Consider the following 16,675-nt stretch of genomic DNA (forward strand, 5'->3'; position numbering starts at 1 on the left):
CTTCCACAATGCTCCCTGGCTTCCCAAGGCTGATCAGAGGCTATCTCAACAGAAGGAACTGTGGTCCAGGCATGATCGACACCTCTTGCACTGTGACAGCTTGGAGTCGAGCCATGCATAATCTTTGCATTAATTATGTCATTACGGTTTAATTGTAGCAATTACCATGCGCTTCACTTTCTCAGAAGCCATCACTGTCATTACATAGACTTCCTGTTTAAGTAAACACGATCATTCATGTTGGAAACCCACCACTCAGCATTGGCAAGGCATTCCCAGTCCCTGGAAACAGACTCTGCCCTGCAGAATGAACACTGATGCTCCGAACAACAGGCTGGCACATTGGTCATTGCCATGCAGCCGGCCATTCATGGGTGGGCTTTTCATACAGCAGTTATTGGTCTAAGGCTTCAATTCTAAGGGAAGGGATTGCTCAGTGGTACAGCATCTGCCTTGCATGCAACAGGCCCCCAGGTTAAATCCATTGCATCTCCAGGTATGGCTGCACACATCCCTTCTCTGGAACCCAGAAGAGCTGCTGCTGGTCAATGTTGTCATTACAGAGCTAGATGGAGCAATGGTCTGATGCAGTATAAGGCAGCCCCCCCACCCCAATGTCCTTATGGGGTCTTTAAAAAGTTAAGCTAAAGGACCCCTGACAGTTAAGTCCAGTCTCAGATGACACTGGGGTTGCGGTGCTCATCTCGCTTTACAGGCCAAGGGAGCCAGCATTTGTCCACAGACAGATTTTCCAGGTCATGTGGCCAGCATGACTAAGCCGCTTCTGGCGAACCAGAGCAGTGCACGGAAACGCCGTTTACCTTCCCGCTGGAGTGGTACCTATTTATCTACTTGCACTTTGACGTGCTTTTGAACTGCTAGGTTGGCAGGAGCTGGGACTGAACAACGGGAGCTCATCCCGTCGTGGGGATTCGAACTGCTGACCTTCTGATCAGCAAGCCCAAGAGGCTCAGTGGTTTAGACCACAGCGCCACCTGCATTCTGTGTACTAGGATGTAAATCCCATGGAACTAAGCCAGGCTTCCTTTTGATTTGTTTTATAAACTGTACCCCAGTCAAAACTATCAAAATGGTGTACAATATGATAAAAGTACCATATAGTAATCATCAACTAGGGGAGAAATTAATTCGTGTCCGATGAGTTACAGCCTTGAAGGACAATGCAAGGAGAGCCATCATTTGTGTGATCCTATTAGCAGTTCATCTCATCAGAAATGGACCTAATTTGGACTTATAAACTAGCCTGCTTATATTGCCCATAGTGCCCCCCCCCAGCTCCCAATATTCCGCCCAGCTCTTCCAAAATTGTGCCGCACTTTACAAGCCTGCAAGTGTCACATGCAATCTTGACACCCATGCTTAGGGCTTTTTGACCTTGGCACCTGAAGGGTACCTGGGGTCAAGGAGATCAATTCTAAGCAATGCCATTGTCTCAAAAAGGTCTTCTCAGTAGTGGCACCCGAGCTATGGGACTCATTTCCTTCTGGAACACAGTTGGTGCTGCTTTGGGTGAGATTCTGATGCCACATAAAGACATATCTCTCTCGCCCAGATATTGCTGACCATTAGAGCCTGAGCTGGTCTGATTATTGTTGCATTTGTTCTGGTTGTTAAGAGTGGACTGTTGTCTATTTTTCTTGTGTCATTATATGCACTGTGTTTTAACTTTCCATGTACCCTGCTATGAGATTGCTATTGCAATGAAGAGGAGGTGATAAATATTTCAAATACTTAAATTATCAGGGGAATTAGAATATTTATTTAGCAGATGTTAGGTGGACTTTAGTTGGCACAACTGAAGAGTTAAAACTGATCATTCAAGGTACAGATTAAAAAATAAACATGCATAGAAACACATTGGAGGGGTGCTGTTTGCACAATGCTATAAAGGGAAATTATTTTAGTGATTTTTCTTAAAAGTAGCCTTAAGCTTCAAGTAAACATGTACGACCACTTGATCACTTAGATCTGCAGGACTGGGACTTTACAAGTTCCACAGAATGTTTATGCATTCACATTTTATCTGATCACCTCCCAGCTTAAACTACAAGAAGGAGTTATCTTTCTGATATTTATTTGTCTATGAACTATAAGTGGTGGGGAAAGGATAGGTGCATAGCAAAAGTTTGTGCAAAGGAGATCACAGTCACTGGATCTAGCCAGGAGGAACGTTAACTGGTCATGCACCAAATAATGCCTGGAGATCTAGTTGCTGTTAAAAACACAGCAACAGGGAACAGAAAAAAAGTTGGAAATACTACAATACAATACAACAGTGAAAATTAAGTTTTTTTAAAATATATATATATCTATATATCTGTTTTGCTAACTGTTTAAAATGCAGTTTGAGCCTTTCCCGCATCCCATTCGGAACCCCTATTGCCATTTCTCTCTACTGCATCCATCAGGCATAAAACCACAGCATTTATCTAGCTGCGGGAGATCATTATCTGGTGGCAATCTTCTTTATACCATTGCCATTATCTCTTAAATAAGGGTCAATCATCCAGCTGCCTGGAGATGCTCTCTGTCTGCCTAGAAAGTAGCGTCGTTGATTTAAAGTCAAGGACTCTTCCTCTCATTTGCAAACATTTTTTTAATTGCGGTTTGCAGATTATGGCGCTACAAACATTTAGGCTGGAGGTTGCTTTCTGCTGGCAATTGTCCCGCTGAGAATTCTTCTTATTACAATTGCCGAATTCATTAGAGGCTTGCTTGCATAAACACACATTCAGTGAACATCGCTGCCAATCAACCGTTTGTCCTGATGATGTCACTGCGGTTCGACAGACGGCATTTCAGAGCATTGTCGTGCACCGCGGGGAAGGACTTGCCCCTCTGCTTTGAAAGTGGCTCCTAAGAAAAGCAGCAATTACAGAATTTAAGTTGTCGCGTTAAGTCACCCAGTGATGAACATTTATGCCACACATTACCAGCTTTATCACCGCCATTGTTCTGTGACAGTGGTTACCCGCTGTACAGATAATTGCAGAACAAACTCCATATTCCGGTTGACACCCTTTCTAATTACATCTCACCTTCATTAGGCTATTAAAGTGATAGATGCTAGCAATTACATTGAACCCCGGTGAAAACACTCCATCTGTGACTTGCACTGACTACAACATGAGTTATACGCCCAGGAGACCTGCAGAGCTCTGCCAAGGCAGAGAAGAAAAGGAAGAAACAACCCAGATGCTCTGCTGATGAAATGGTTGATGGCTCTAAATTTCATTGCTGGGGTCAAACACTGTTGCTTCTCTGGACTCGTCATCCGACTGGCGCAAGCAGAAGAGTCTTTTCTTTTTAATTAACCCTGAATGGGAAGTGGATCAGAAGTGTACCTGAGAGGAACACCTGTCAAATGAGGTTTGAACATTGAGCTCTTCTTTCTCAGACTCTGAAACAACAGGCCATTCAGCCGTGAAGGACTGGGCAATGACATTACTGAGGCTGTCTTGGGAGTGATTCACACAGTTACAACTCGCTCCTTCACGCAAGCAACTAGGTTCCATTCTTGGTTAGGCACATCCCTGTAATGGAACCGCGTGTGAGATTCAGCCATACATGACTTAGGGGTGGAGGAAAAGATCGATCCTGTTTGCATTCAAAGGTGAATCAAACTTGTTATCACTTTCTGAAACGACATGAGAACTGAAACACAACATCCTTCAAAATGCACACCTATCCAAACTTTGCAGTACAGTTCTCCAGCCAAGTGATGTGTAAAGTGAGCATATAAATGCATATATTACTGGGGGGAAACTGCTGGGGATTATCTTAAAGGCTGTAGCCAACGGCCTTCCTTTGTAAAGGAGATTCGCTTTCATAAACTTTAAGGAAACAGGTCGAAACTCCTTCTAGAAAGACGGCATTTCTTTCTCTATCTGCTCCAGTCTCTTGAAGGTGATGTCACACAGCTGTGTTTGTGAAAAGAGAAGCAGCCTGTACTTTTGAGGGAGGCATGATACAGGTGGAGGGCCAGAGAATAAACATGTCTGAAAGAATTGGAGGTGTCTGTTGAGGTGTGAAGCTGTGAGCCTCCTCCTATGCTTAAGCTGTAGATTCATCAATAGATGCAAATGTTACAAAATGCCACAATCCTCCAGTAACCTCATTTCAAAGGAAACCAACCCAGGGTAAGTGCTGTGCCCTTGAAATGTCTCACTGCTCAGAGAACTGGGGTACATTTAACAATATCTGCTACCATCTTGCACCAAGCCAGGTTCAAGGTTCTTGTAGTAATTTACAAAAGCCTGAACAACTCAGGGATTGCCTGAACTCTTATATGCCAGCTCAGTCACTGAGACCATCTGCAGGGACATCTCTGGTTGTTCCCTGAATTGATGAGGCTCATTTGACAACAACAAGAAACCAAGCCTTTAGTGCCATCGGCTCAGTCCTGTGGCACACTCTGCCACTAGAGATTCAGCAGGTGCCTTCTGTGCTGAAAACTTTTCCATTTCATCAGGCCTATGCAGGAAATTAAGAATACATCCTTCAATAGTGGCTAATTGATGCCTCTTTTTAAAAAAGAATTTTTTTAATTAAATATTTTATTGGGTTAGAAAAGCACATACATTGGACTACTCTACACTGGTTGGTTATAACGTTAAAAATGAGTTATAAAAATGTGACACCAGAGAGAGCTGTAGAACATCAATCCATCTTCAATGGGAAATTACCTTTAGAGCTATACAGTAGTACCTCGGTTTTTGAACACAATCCATTCTGGAAGACCATTCGAGTTCTGAAACGTTTGAAAACCGAAAACTCAACAGTCGACAGCTAGGCCTCAGGATCTTGCACGCAGGGGAAGCCACGTGGCATGTTTGACATCCGAGGCGTGTTCGAAAACTGAAGCATTTACTTCCGGGTTTACAGTGTAAACCGAAATGTTCATCAACGGAGACGTTCGAAAAACGAGGTATCACTGTATTACTTTTATTAAGCATTTTTGCAGACTAGTGTAGATCCAGCCATCATCTCTATTTTCAGATCCTAAAGTCCCTTTTGCAGATCACTTATATTCAATGTGAGACTTTAATGCTGTTAAACTTTTTGTTGTTTTTATTGTACCGTTTTTACCGTCTTTAGGGAAGTTTTTAATGTTTGATGCTGTACTGTTTTTAATATTCAGTTGGAAGCCACCCAGAGTGGCTGGGGAAACCCAGCCAGATGGGCGGGGTATAAATAATAAATTATTATTATTATTATTATACGTGTCATTGCTGTAAATTGTTTGATATTCTCTATGGCCCAGCAGTATATAAATATTTTTATAAAATATTTATAAAATATTTTATAAGGACCCAAATAATTATCGCCGAGTCAGTCTGACATCAATACCAGGGAAGATTCTGGAGCAGATCATTAAGCAAACAGTCTGTGAGCACCTAGAAAGGAATGCTGTGATCACCAATAGTCAGCATGGATTTCTGAAAAATAAGTCATGTCAGACTAACCTGATCTCGTTTTTTGACAGAATTACAAGCCTGGTAGATGAAGGGAACGCAGTGGATGTAGCCTACCTTGATTTCAGCAAGGCATTCGACAAGGTGCCCCATGATATTCTTATAAAGAAGCTGGTAAAATGCGGTCTTGACTATGCTACCACTCAGTGGATTTGTAACTTGCTGACTGACCGAACCCAAAGGGTGCTCATCAATGGTTCCTCTTCATCATGGAGAAGAGTGACTAGTGGGGTGCCACAGGGTTCTGTCTTGGGCCCGGTCTTATTCAACATCTTTATCAACGACTTGGATGATGGACTCAAGGGCATCCTGATCAAATTTGCAGATGACACCTGTCAGAGACTGCCTCCAGGTCCCAGCTCACAGAGGACCAACGCTAGCCAGCGGTAATATACCAAAGTCTTTATTAAAGTACATTATCCATTTTCAAACCCTAGCGTGCGTCTCTACGTCTAGACACTAGACCGGCGAAGCTCCGTCTGAGTCTCCGCCCCCTGTACACCAGCTTAAGACTCTAGCCTTACTCCACCTTTTCCGTCTCTCCTTCCGCCTCTGGGTCCTACCACCCCCCGGGGTCCCTTCCTTCCTGGACGCTTCGGAGGCGGACCCCTCGGACTCTTCCCCCTCCCTTCGGCGGGCTTTAGGACCTGGCTCCCTATCCGGGCTGCTCATTGCGCCACCCTCTTGTACATTTGAACTTGGCGCGCGCGCGCTGCCTCCGACCTTCCTTTTGACCGTTTCCTCGCTCTCTGATGCAGGCATGGCTAACCCTGACTCATGTCCTTCCGCTGACGGAAAGCTGCCTGATGCCGATGCCTGGGACTCCTCCCCCCTACTGCTCTCTGGTGGGGAAGCTGGTCCCGATTTCCAGCTGCTGCTCTCTGAGTCCCCTCTGGCCCCTCCTTCCTGAGGTGTTCCCTCTGGCAACCCCCTAGCTCTGATCACGGGAGCCCCTTTCTGTGAATCCTCCGATTCGCTGGAGAGACTTAGAGACCTCGGGCGGCTCTCATCGCTCACTTCCCCCTCGGATTCCTCCCCCTCGGTCTCTAATTCCTCCCTTTCCTGTCCCTCTGCTCCTGAGCCCCTGACATCCATCCCCCCCTCGAAGCCCCCCCTTCCCCCTCCCCTCCTTCCGGTGTGGGTACTGGGTGCTCCGTCGTAGCGGGGGTGAGTGCCGGATACAGTTCGTCCCCCGTGTCGTACATCAAACCGGCTAGGTCCGGCTCGTTCTCCGTGCACTCGTTGACGTTGATCTCCTCTGCTTCCATGTCTCTGCCTTCGTGTTCGAACCCCACGTCCTCCCCCCACACGTCCATGTCCGTCTCGCCCCCGTTCCCCTCTGAGGGCGATGTCTGCCAAGGACCCCCCAGCCACTTCCTGCGCCACTGCTCCTCTGGTCGATCGTCCCACCAATAAGAGCGGTCTGAGGCAGACCCCGAGGGTGAGCCCTCCGGGGAGCGTGTGTCTGGTGCCGGTTCCTCGTCCGAGGCGAACCCCTGGAACGTGCTGGCTGAAAGTGTGGGTGTGAAGAGCCAGTCGTCGAAATACTCGGCTGGCATGGGCCTGTGTGGGAAGAGGGCATGAAATTCTTCCTTGAGCAGAGGCTCCTCCAAGGCATAGTCCGGCACCCAACTGTTGGCACTGGCCGGGGTACCCTCTCTGGCTAGGAGATATTCTACTCCCTCTTCCCCCCATCTCGAGTCTAAAATCTCTGTGACCTCGTTGATGTGCCCCCCTCTTGACAACCCTCCCTTTCTGGGCCTTTCTCTGAGCGGGTCTGGCGCTGTGCCTGGCTCCTGAAATCTATGAGGTGCTTTGTAGGGCGTGAACACCGATCTATGGAACACCGGATGCATTCTGGAACCCTCCGGAAGTGCTAACCGGAAGGCCACTGGATTGACCTGTGCCTGGACTTGGTAAGGCCCTAGCTGCTTATGCCCTAGCTTCTTCTTCGCTAACGATCTGGTCGGCACTGCTTGCGCTGCTAACCAGACCCAGTCTCCCACCTGTATGTCTTCCCCAACTCTTCTGTGTCTGTCAGCCTGCAGTTTGTATGCGTGCTTTGCTAGTTCTAACTGCCTCCTGAGCTGTTCGTGGACTTCCTGCAACTCCGACGCTAAGGCTTCCGCTGCCTGTGGCTCCCCCTCCCCCACTCTCTCTAAACCCGGGAAGGTTCTGGGATGCCTCCCGTTGTTGGCGAAGAACGGCGTAACCCCTGTCGACACGTGCTTCGTATTGTTGTAAGCGAACTCTGCGAGGGGCAGGTAGTCTACCCATGTCGTAGGCTGCTGATTGGCGTAGCATCTCAGGTACTGCTGCATGATGGCGTTGACCCTCTCCGCTTGCCCGTTGGTCTGTGGGTGTCTCGCCGACGCTAGGTTGATCTTGACGTTCAGGATGCCCATCAGCTTCTGCCAGAAGTTCGAGATGAACTGTCGCCCCCGGTCGGAGAGAATAGACCGTGGCAGACCGTGGACTTTAAACACGTGGTCTATGAACAGTTTGGCGGTCTGTTCCGCCGTGGCCACCTTCACACACGGAATGAAGTGTGCCATTTTGGTAAACATGTCCACCACCACTAGCACTGCTGTCTTTCCCCTCGAACTGGGCAGGTCCGTGACAAAGTCCAGGGCCACCCTCTCCCACGGTTCCGATGGTGTCTGCAGCGGTTCCAGCAGTCCCGCCAGCGGTTTGTGAACTGACTTGGCCCTCTGGCAGGTGTCGCATCTCGAGACGTAATCCGCTACTTCCCCCCGCATCTTGGGCCACCAAAAGTCTCTGGCCACTAATTCTACCGTCTTTTCTTTGCCAAAGTGCCCGGCGGTGGGAGCGTCGTGTAGCTGCTGCAGTACCCTTGCGCGGAGGTCGTCTCCCGGCACGTAGAGCGCTCCCTTGCGGATGAGTAACCCGTCTCTTATCTGGAACTCGTCGTCCTTCGCCGTGCCCTTGTGCACCTCCTCCATCTTGGCTCGTGCGAAGGGGTCCTCCTGCAGCGCTTGACGTACGGCGTCCAGATCCACGGTTGCCGAAGCGCATGCCCACGCTTCCGGTGCGAAAATGTGCTTGGCCGCCGACGGTGCCGCCTCCTCGAGGTATTGCGGCTTTCTGGACAATGCATCCGCCATTACGTTGTAATGTAATATCAGAAAATACCTTTTCCGTCTCTCCTTCCGCCTCTGGGTCCTACCACCCCCCGGGGTCCCTTCCTTCCTGGACGCTTCGGAGGCGGACCCCTCGGACTCTTCCCCCTCCCTTCGGCGGGCTTTAGGACCTGGCTCCCTATCCGGGCTGCTCATTGCGCCACCCTCTTGTACATTTGAACTTGGCGCGCGCGCGCTGCCTCCGACCTTCCTTTTGACCGTTTCCTCGCTCTCTGATGCAGGCGTGGCTAACCCTGACTCATGTCCTTCCGCTGACGGAAAGCTGCCTGATGCCGATGCCTGGGACTCCTCCCCCCTACTGCTCTCTGGTGGGGAAGCTGGTCCCGATTTCCAGCTGCTGCTCTCTGAGTCCCCTCTGGCCCCTCCTTCCTGAGGTGTTCCCTCTGGCAACCCCCTAGCTCTGATCACGGGAGCCCCTTTCTGTGAATCCTCCGATTCGCTGGAGAGACTTAGAGACCTCGGGCGGCTCTCATCGCTCACTTCCCCCTCGGATTCCTCCCCCTCGGTCTCTAATTCCTCCCTTTCCTGTCCCTCTGCTCCTGAGCCCCTGACAACACCAAACTGGGAGGGGTGGCTAACACCCCAGAGGACAGGATCACACTTCAAAACGACCTTGACACATTAGAGAACTGGACCAAAACAAACAAGATGAACTTTAACAGGGAGAAATGTAAAGTATTGCACTTGGGCAAAAAAAATGAGAGGCACAAATACAAGATGGGGGACACCTGGCTTGAGAGCAGTACATGTGAAAGGGATCTAGGAGTCTTGGTTGACCACAAACTTGACATGAGCCAACAGTGTGACGCGGCAGCTTAAAAAGCAAATGCAATTCTGGGCTACATCAATAGGAGTATAGCATCTAGATAAAGGGAAGTAATAGTGCCACTGTATTCTGCTCTGGTCAGACCTCACCTGGAGTACTGTGTCCAGTTCTGGGCACCACAGTTCAAGAAGGACACTGACAAACTGGAACGTGTCCAGAGGAGGGCAACCAAAATGGTCAAAGGCCTGGAAACGATGCCTTATGAGGAACGGCTAAGGGAGCTGGGCATGTTTAGCCTGGAGAAGAGGAGGTTAAGGGGTGATATGATAGCCATGTTCAAATATATAAAAGGATGTCATCTAGAGGAGGGAGAAAGGTTGTTTTCTGCTGCTCCAGAGAAACGGACACGGAGCAATGGATCCAAACTACAAGAAAGAAGATTCCACCTAAACATTAGGAAGAACTTCCTGACAGTAAGAGCTGTTCGACAGTGGAATTTGCTGCCAAGGAGTGTGGTGGAGTCTCCTTCTTTGGAGGTCTTTAAGCAGAGGCTAGACAACCATATGTCAGGAGTGCTCTGATGGTGTTTCCTGCTTGGCAGGGGGTTGGACTCGATGGCCCTTGTGGTCTATTCCAACTCTATGATTCTATAAATAAACAAACACTACGATAACCATATTAGCCTATGCTGAACTCTACATTGTTCTGTCTGACCTTCATTCAATTGACACATATGTTTGTGTGAACGAGCCCCACACCTGGGATAAAGCCAGGTGGCTAAGATTGAGAGTTAGAAGAAAGGGCTGAGGGTCTAGCCTTGCATCTTTGACCAATGTAAGATCCCAAACTCAATATGTTAACGAAAAAATCCTTGCCACAGTTTGCTAGGTGGAGAGGTGCCTTGTGCCTGACAAGATAGTTTCTTGTCAACCTCATTACTCAGGAATATGGTGCATGAGAACTCCTGTCCTAATACACTAATGAAGGAAGGGAGCAGATGCTGAGAGATGGTTGATAGCCCAGCTGAGAATAAGAAAGGCCCTATTCTTAGCTACAAAGGCATTATATCAGCTGCCTGCCTAATGCACAAACAACTGACAAATTGAGCTTAAGACCATAACTCAGGGCAATCAGCAGGAGCACATTAGAAAAAGCGCTTTTGCCAACAATTTCCCTTGAAAGAGAACATTAAGGCAACCAGGAAGGCCCTGGTTTCAGTCAAATTCTTTGCCCTATCTTGCTCCTTTCCCTCTGTTTTATATCACATGTTGAGACCAGTTGGTGGTTTGGCTTTTTGCCTCCAGCTAATAGAGGCAGCAAGATAAGAATCTGAGGAGTATTGTGAGCATGCGGAAACATTCAGCCAACTTCCGCATGACACACGTAGCAGATCCACTTGCTTCTTAGCTTTGCTCTAAAACCACAGGTTGACAAGGAGGCGATGACTTCACCAGGAAGGCAACTATGAGCCCCTCCAGACTGGTGGTTGGTCGGTCTGTTTTGTGGGAGTGGGCGTATTCTGCAACATGTCATTGATGCATGTCAGTGGTGGATTTATATTTGACCACTCTTGCCTCATTCTGCTTTATTAATTGTTCTGCAATGCTTCCCCAGTTTTACCGCATTGTTGCCATCAGGAGGGGCACAACGAAAACAGGACAGAAGACAACAACATGGAACAAAGCTATTTCAGCATAAAGCTATAGGACAGTGGTTCTCAACCTGTGGGTCCCCAGATGTTGTTGGACTACAACTCCCATCATCCCTGAGCACTGGCCTTGCTAGCTAGGGGTGATGGGAGTTGTAGTCCAACAACATCTGGGGACCCACAGGTTGAGAAAGGCTGCTCTGGGGTATACACTGTTTGGAAACAAAGTGATATGAACATCTCTATTTTTTTGCAGGTACAAACAGTGTCAAAGGAGGCATCTCATATAAGCACCTTGACATCACCATGAGCACCTGTCATCCTGAACACACACACACACACACACACACACACACACACACACACACACTGGAGAGGCCTCTCCATTGTGTGGAGAAAAGGAGAGGAAAACTACACATTACACCTAAAAGTACCTTAACTAAGGTACACAACCCTAGCAACATCAAAAGAGGACAATTTTGAGTAGAGAAGCAACAGTGGTTGCTCAACCCTTTCCCTAATGACGCAGTGCTCTGAACCCACCAAAGCTGTCTCTCACACACAATGAGGCTCCAAATGTATGTTTACCTTCAGAAACCTACAGGAGGGAAGCAGCGTTTCTAAGTGGTGGGGAATGATTTGGGGCAAAAAAGTTGTGGTGGGAAGCACTCCTCCTCATATGCTTGGTAGAAAATCATATTCCTCCCCAGTGCTATTTTTCTAGAATAAGAAGTGCTGGTACTCACTATGAACACCTCCCTTGATCTCTTAGAATGGCAATGGTGCCCACTTGAGAGGTGCCGGAACTGAGTTGCGTCATACCTGGATGTAGCAGAAGAGAAGTAATAGGATGGAACACCTTTTTGCTTCTCCTGTGGTAATAGTGCCAGGTGAATAATTTATAACAAGAAGCTTTTCTGAGGGAATTCGCCCTTCCTTCAGCATTTGGCATGTTGACCCTCTTCACGTTCAAGCATGTCAGTCTTTATGTGCATTTGACTTGTTCTGCTATCTGCATTCATCAGGATGTTGTATGTGTGTTTTAAAATGACACTGTAACCTCGTTGAGGATCACATACCATGAAAAGCTCTCGGTGTTTGGCACGGCCAAGCGCCAGAGGGAGTGATGATAAGGAAATGCCAGTAACAAAGCCAATATTTCAGGGGAAGATATGGCCATTGATGGCTGTTAACTGTGATGTTCTAGCTACGCTGTCAGAGGCAATATGCTGGGATTTGCAAGGGAGGAGAGTGCTGTTGCACTCAGGTCTTGCTTGTGGGCTTCCCATGGCATTTGGTGGGCCATGATGAGATGAGAAGAAGAGTTTGGATTTGATATCCCGCTTTATCACTACAGGAAGGAGTCTCAAAGCTGCTAACATTCTCCTTTCCCTTCCTCCCCCACAACAAACACTCTGTGAGGTGAGTGGGGCTGAAGACTAGCCCAAGTGTGACTAGCCCAAGGTCACCCAGCAGCTGCATGTGGAGGAGCGGAGACGCGAACCTGGTTCACCAGATTACGAGTCTACCGCTCTTAACCACTACACCACACTGGCTGGTGGACTAGATGGGTCTTTGGCCTGATCCAGCAGGCTTCTCCATATGTTCTTATCCTGTAAGAACAGGCCGGCTTAGAATGGAACAAACACCAACCCCATTTATTGGGGTGGGGCAAAGACCCCTCAACCCCTAGCACAGAGGTTTTCAACCTTTCTGAGTCTACAGCTCCTTTGACCAACCACATTTTTTTTTCTGTGGCATCGCTGTGGTGCTCAGGAGCCCTGTTACATCACCCCTTGCCTGCAGAGCTGGCAGCCTCTCACCCTTTTTTGAACACTCTCCCTTGTGGAGTGTTCCCCTCAGTCTCCTCTCCCTTCTCCTTGGGAGTCCTCTGGGCAGTCGTTGCTGCTGCTCCTGGTTTCTGAGCTGCCCCACCCCCACCTCAAATAGAGGTGCCTCCTCACACTGGGACTTGTCTGTCCATTCCCAACAGCAAGGGCTGGAGGACTGCCTGGCTGGGCTCCCTTGCCTCCTCACTCTGAGGCCATTTCACCTCCTGGCAGCCGGCACCCCCTGGCCAGCCTAGAGGCACCATTTGCCTGGGGAGCTTGTAGCCAGGACTTGCAACAAACATGGGGAGGCAGAGATGCATGAAGGCATCAGAAGGGGGGGGAGCAGGAAAGAGCGACAGAGTCTAGTGTTGCCCGTAGCACCCCTGACCACCACTGAAGGCACCCCAGGGTGCTACAGCGCACTGATTGAAAACCACTGCCCTAGGAGTTGGCTCCTATGTACAGAATTGATTATTAGGTCCGAAATACATAATTTGTGGGGCTGAAGCAATTGAATACGCTCTTTGGCATCAATTTTAATGTCCCATTTATAAGGAACCAAGTTCCGAATACCTAGATTAGTTTTGTCTGGAACAGGCTATTGGTCCAATAAACAAAATAGAAAGGAAAACCAATAGCTATTTAGGTGGCATTTTCAATGCATCTTCTTTCATGCTTAGGACTGAACAATCTGCATATCTCAAACTGTGGGAGACCAAGAAAGGATGGCATGGAATAGACTACTTTGAGAGTCCCCTGTTCTGTTAAAGCATCCTGAATATGGTCACTCCCAGAAACAGGTTATTTTTTGGATGGATTATGGATACTCTTCTGTTTCTGCAATGGTAAAGAAAAATCCACTCAGTATAAAAGCCATTCAGGGCTGCCTGTCTCAGGTAAATTCATCGTTGTCTTCATAGCTCAGAGTTAATAAGAAGAGTCTTTGTGCTTTGCTAGCGGGCTGTAAGGAAAGCAGAAAGCTCTGCCGGAGAGGAGGAAGGTCATTCTTTGTTCCTGGAAGAATCTGATCCATCTCAGGCTGCTGTGTTTCTTCTTCAATATCTTTTCCCGTCACTCATTAAAACATGCATTGGGGAAAACACATTACAGCTTGACTCTCTGGTTAATGGCTCCAGGAGCTCAGGTTCAGTGCAATGTAACAAATGTAGTAAATTACATTCAGGAAGGGAAGCAAATAAGGTTTTAAGTGTCTTTTCGATTGCCACACGTGGAATGGGAAGCGGAGGAATCGTCTCCTCGTATCACTGGAGGGGAAGTCACTGCAGTACAAAGGTGCAAATCCTGTTTCTTCCTCTAAAAATGACAAGCTTAATATTAAAATCAGGATGCCTGTTTCTCAAGGTACACTGCAAGACATGCTCTTTTATAAAGTATGATACAAAAAGAAAATGAGACTAGCCACTTTGGAGTGAGGGTAGGAGAAGGAAGAACACTTCCTGCCCTCACTCTGACATTTTCTGGGTTGGAAGTTGCATTTACATTAAAGGATAATTGCAGCCAGCAGCAATGGGAACATAACCACCACTGTTGGGAAGTTCATCCATTTTTGTGTACCCCAAAATTGCTGTCTCCAACTTCCTGGCCAATGATGAATGTCAGGGCAGCTACTTTGGTTCAGTACCAGTTCCTAACATCTTGATTCCAGTTCAGAAGTAAAACCTGATAGAATCGAGCTATAAACCTAGAGAATAAATTCAGATGACAAGAACTTTGGAAGTATTCCTACTTATAATGCAGAGGCCATTTCCTCTCTCCCCTGACCCACTTTTCTGCTCTAGACCACTCCCTTCTGAACCTGTTTTTCAATGGATTATATTAAACATTTATCATCCTTCCTCAAACTAATAAAAATGTTACACACTGTCTCAGGGGAACCACAAAACCATTTAGCTACAGAGGCTTCCTGTTTCCTTCATATTGTTTTCGTAAGAAGATCCCTTGTTAACCCTATTTACCTGGATGATGGCACAGCATCATTTAGTCAGGCGCATTCTTCTTGGTCAATTATCAGCCCCTGCTTCCCCTTTCAAAATTTAGCTCCCTTAGCTGTTTTCTATTGTTGCTGTTGTTGTTGTTGTTGCTGCTGCTCTCTTACCCTTTATGCTAAGGTCCCAGGACAGGTTACATCGTATGGCAATTTAAAATACAGTTCAGAACAGTTTAAAAATTACAATAAAAAAATATGATCACAAAAAACAGGGTGGATACTGAAAATATGCCTCTAGGGTATCAAAGACCAGGGTGAACTGAGTAGGGGACAAACCCACTGGTCCCACTATCCATGTCCTCATGTGCAACAGACACACCTGCTTCACCCATGACCTGACCACAATGAGTAGGAATGGGTTTCTGAGTGTGTTTGGCTGAACGTGCTTAGACGTGTCCTTGTGATCAGAAACCCAGATAAGTTATGAAGCCTGGGAGGGGAAAGGTTGGGACCTGCCCATGTCCCACTACCCTTCTACACCCTCGTACCTATGGGACTGCCTCTCCTGGTATGCCCCACTGAGGACCTTAAGGTCCATAAATAGCAACACTCTAGAGGTCCCGGGCCCTAAGGAAGTCAGATTAGCCTCAACCAGGGCGAGGGCCTTTTCAACACTGGCTCCGGCCTGGTGAAACGCTCTGCCTCATGAGACCAGGGCCCTGCAGGATCTGATTTCTTTCCCCGGGGCCTGTAAGACAGAGTTGTTCCGCCTGGCCTTTGGCTTGGAACCAGCCTGATCCCCTCCCCCTCTTTACTTTTCCTTCTGTGATGGAACCCCTATTTGGGGACTCCCCTGGCTTTTCTGGCCCACATAGGACCAGTCTGGACAGTTGGCCTTGGTGAAGATTTGACGTTTTCTCCCCCCAAACAGTTTTTGATCTGGGCTTCCACTGAAATGAGGCTGCATTTTAAGAAGTATTTTAATCTTGTTTTTAAGATGTATTTTAATCAATTGTTTTTATACCTGATGTTAGCCGCCCTGAGCCTGGTCTTGGCCAGGGAGGGCAGGGTATAAATAAAATTAAGTAAGTAAATAAATAAATAAATAAATACACACATTTTGCCCTCGTGGATTCAGGCTGAAGCCCTGAATGGGGTGCTTGTTTGCTCCTATGGGGAGGGTGTGTTGTCATTTCCATTCTCCTAGATACAGAAAAGCAGGATAGTGACATGAGATCCTATTGACATAGGAATATAAGAAGCTGCCTTATATTAAGTGAAACCATTGGTCCATCCAACTCGGTATTGTCTGCACCCAGGCAGGTGTAGAACTAGATCCAGCTGACAAGCCAGATCATTATCTCTTCTACTCCTGTTGGCTGTGCCTACCTACCTGTCAACCACTTGACATCAGAATGACATCAGGCAACTCTGTTTTTGTATAGCACTGTGCATGGAATGCTGGAGTAACTGGACAAGAGTTCAAGAGTATCCTTCATATACTCATCCTTCATGAGCATAAATCACCCTATGGATGAGCTAATTGCAGGTGCAAGGTCTGCCAAAACAGTTGCTATGATAACAGCCCAGTGCCTTAACTATATATGTGATTAATGCATGCCGGCTCAATAGTGTGCATTGGTATGAGTCAGAGTCTGTTACTTGTCCAGCATTATGTCTTGAATTGCTTGAGTTTGTTTGGAGCAATGCAGGTATCTGTATATATCTTGTATGTATCTGTATCTGGAAAAGCCTACAAAATGTGTATACATACAGAAGTGTTTTACTGAGCCTTATCTTCTGCAACAGTAAACTATTAGCTGCT

The sequence above is a fragment of the Podarcis muralis genome, chromosome 3 (genome assembly GCF_964188315.1).
Source record: "Podarcis muralis chromosome 3, rPodMur119.hap1.1, whole genome shotgun sequence".
Lineage (NCBI taxonomy): Eukaryota > Metazoa > Chordata > Lepidosauria > Squamata > Lacertidae > Podarcis > Podarcis muralis.